The sequence below is a fragment of the Alligator sinensis genome, unplaced genomic scaffold (genome assembly GCF_000455745.1).
Source record: "Alligator sinensis unplaced genomic scaffold, ASM45574v1 scaffold250_1, whole genome shotgun sequence".
NCBI classification, from domain to species: Eukaryota; Metazoa; Chordata; order Crocodylia; family Alligatoridae; genus Alligator; species Alligator sinensis.
This window is the reverse complement of record NW_005841888.1, coordinates 4,060,045-4,062,751: the sequence shown is the minus strand read 5'-3', so window position 1 is coordinate 4,062,751 and position 2,707 is coordinate 4,060,045. Positions and strand designations below refer to the sequence as shown.

Sequence of the window (2,707 nt, the reverse complement as noted above, 5' to 3'; positions counted from 1 at the left end):
GGGGCGGGGGGGAGCGAGGCCAGCCCTACTGGCTTTGCCGGCCCCTCTTCCGTCCACACTGTTGCCATCACCTCAGGGAGCAGGGCGGAGCGAAGCCAGCTGCATTGGCCTGTGTCCCTCCCCTCTGTCCCCACCATCTTGGCAGCAGGCTGCCTTCTGTCAGAATGCTGCTCTGTGCTGATTGGCTGTTTGTCAGCCAGATTGTAAATAAAGCATTACAGACAGACAGACAGACGGACAGAATTAGCTTTTTATAATATTAGAATCCTCCAATTAAAGGACACCATGTTATGTCATAGAGCTTACAGCCTGACTGAAGTTGTTGTGCTTCTCATATTGGATGGTATCTAAAAATGTGAAGGAAATTGTAGCAAACTCATCCTAGATAAAAGCCCCAGCATATTCTAGGGTAAAATCCCAGAGGACTTTCGCTGTGTTTGCTAGTGAAGTCTTTTCAATTTCTTGTTAGTCATGCTTATGGTAGATTAACTTTCCTTCTTTTCTGGAAGCCTCTGAAGCATGGTGTAGTAAGTAGCGTATTCCTGTGACTGAAGAATATTTGTAGTGTGCTTTAATCTAACAGTTTGTGTTAAAATCTAGATTTACAACTGAAACTGTATTTTGGAGGTCTGAATAGACAAGTTTTTTCTGAAGAGGCCAAAATCTCTCCTTCAAATTGTGCTTGCAGTTAAGTGTCCAAGTATCTGGATTTGTGCATGCAAGAAAATTAGAAAGATGGCTAGCTTTTAAAATCTTGATGCTTTACATCTATATCAGTTACAGGTTTTTTGCTTAAGACAAGAGAGACAACCTTTCACTCCTGAACTAATACTCACTGTTTTAATGTAAAGCAAGGTTTTACACATACTGCTGTAAAACTGCTTGCCAAAATAAGCAAATTAACTGTGTAGCACTCCACCAATTTATTGGAAGAATATTGATAAACATTAATACATTTATCATAGCAGTCTTTGTGGTAAATATAATAGGTTTATACTGTAATCATTTTAATTATATAGTCCATCTAATTATAGCAGTGTATTGTGACTCATTTAAAAATAAACAACTCCCAAAATATTTCTCTCGACTCCAGTTAGTCTGGCCTAGTATACTGATATGCTGAGTCTGGGTTCAAATTTAACAAGTTGATATTGGAGTAGCATTTAGTAATGTCAGCTATCTGTACAGCGTAGTCATGAAATTAAATCGGTGCTTTGGTTAGAGACTCCAGTGTCTGAAGTAGTGAAAGGTCTATGCATTCTTTTCTTATGTGCCTAGCTACTAGCCTTCAGCAGCCTAGTATTGAGTTTCCTGCCTTCCATAACAGCTTGTTAAAGACTCTAAAAACTCAGTGAGAAACATAATTTCTGTGAAAGCAGGGCCTAGATTATTTTTAATTGAGTTGAAATATGTGGGAGAATGGCTGGATCATGTCTCAACACTAACGTTTATTAGAAATATCCCAAGAGAACCCTCCAGCAAATGGTTCAGAATGTGTGTAGAATGGGGCATGTAAGGATTAAATGCTATAATTACTGTATCTAGGTGCATGGCATTGATCTGCTGATTTGATATTTAGATGTTTTAGCTCAGACACCTCTTGTTTAGGGTAGAAATAGTTTTCTAGCTAAAGCACTGAAGTGGTTTGAAATCACAGATTGGGTATTTTGAGGAGCATGAGTGAATGGGGAACAGGTACCATGGTCTCTCACATGGCCTACACTCACTGTGAGGAGGAAGGAGTACTGAGTACTATTCTACTTTTACACTGGAAGTGACCAAGATATGACCTGCAGGACTCTGCACCGGTCCAGAAATTTGGCAGCAGGGAAGCAGTGACAGCATTAATTGCTGTGGCTTCAGGAGTCATATCAATTTAATGCTGCCTCTGCTCATCCTGCTACTAAATTTCCAGACCCAGGTGGAGGCCCAAGGGCCAGATGATGTGGTTGTGTGCGCCAGGTCTGACCTGTGGAGCTGGATGAGTTGGTCACAATTGTTTTAGATCATTAACATGCTATTTGAGGTTGCATAAAGTGTGCTAATACAAACAAGTACAGTGTGTTGCTGACAATCCTGAAGGTAACAGCTTCTGTTAGTTCTGTGATATTGCAACTTTGAACCTAAGAAGAACAGTATGAATGAGCTGAGAATTTTCCCAGTGTTTTAAGTATATATTTTTAAAATAATTTCTTATAAAACTATTTTCAAGTGAAGGATTTTTTTAAATTCTTTTTTTATATAGAGCTAATTGTATTAGAGTTCCAATGTTTAGGTAATGATATCCATAAGGTCTATTAGAACAAAGAAAATATTAAATCTTAGAACTGTTTAAAACTTTGTACCATTATTCTTGTATAAAGAAAATTTTACATTTGAGCTCTCAACTACTCTGAATCAGAATCTTGGCACCCAGCACTCTGCACTCTAGAGTGCACATTTGACTTAAGGCTGGGAGGGTCTGCTTCTGAGGAACATGTACCAAGTAAGTCAAACTTAAGCTTAAGTTGCATGAAGTCTTGCCTTTTAAGATACTCAATGTTTTTATTAGAAGCCACTTAGACCTAATCATTAATGAATTCAAATGTTAACTATCTCTTGGCCCTTAGCTAAATTTTAGTAAAATCCTAGTAGTTAGTGTGTTTCAATTTCCTCTTCCATGTTGTTCCTCATCTAATCTGTAATCAAACCAACTATTACCTATTCC

The 2,707-nt window shown here is 38.4% G+C and overlaps 2 protein-coding genes across 3 annotated transcripts in view; both read left to right on the top strand.

The window, feature by feature from the left end:
- Positions 1-2,707, top strand: part of NEDD4 (neural precursor cell expressed, developmentally down-regulated 4, E3 ubiquitin protein ligase) — a 106,487-nt gene that overhangs the window by 21,318 nt on the left and 82,462 nt on the right. The window lies entirely within an intron of this gene.
- LOC112549276 (E3 ubiquitin-protein ligase NEDD4-like) overlaps positions 1-2,707 on the top strand; it is a 17,136-nt gene that overhangs the window by 3,592 nt on the left and 10,837 nt on the right. The window lies entirely within an intron of this gene.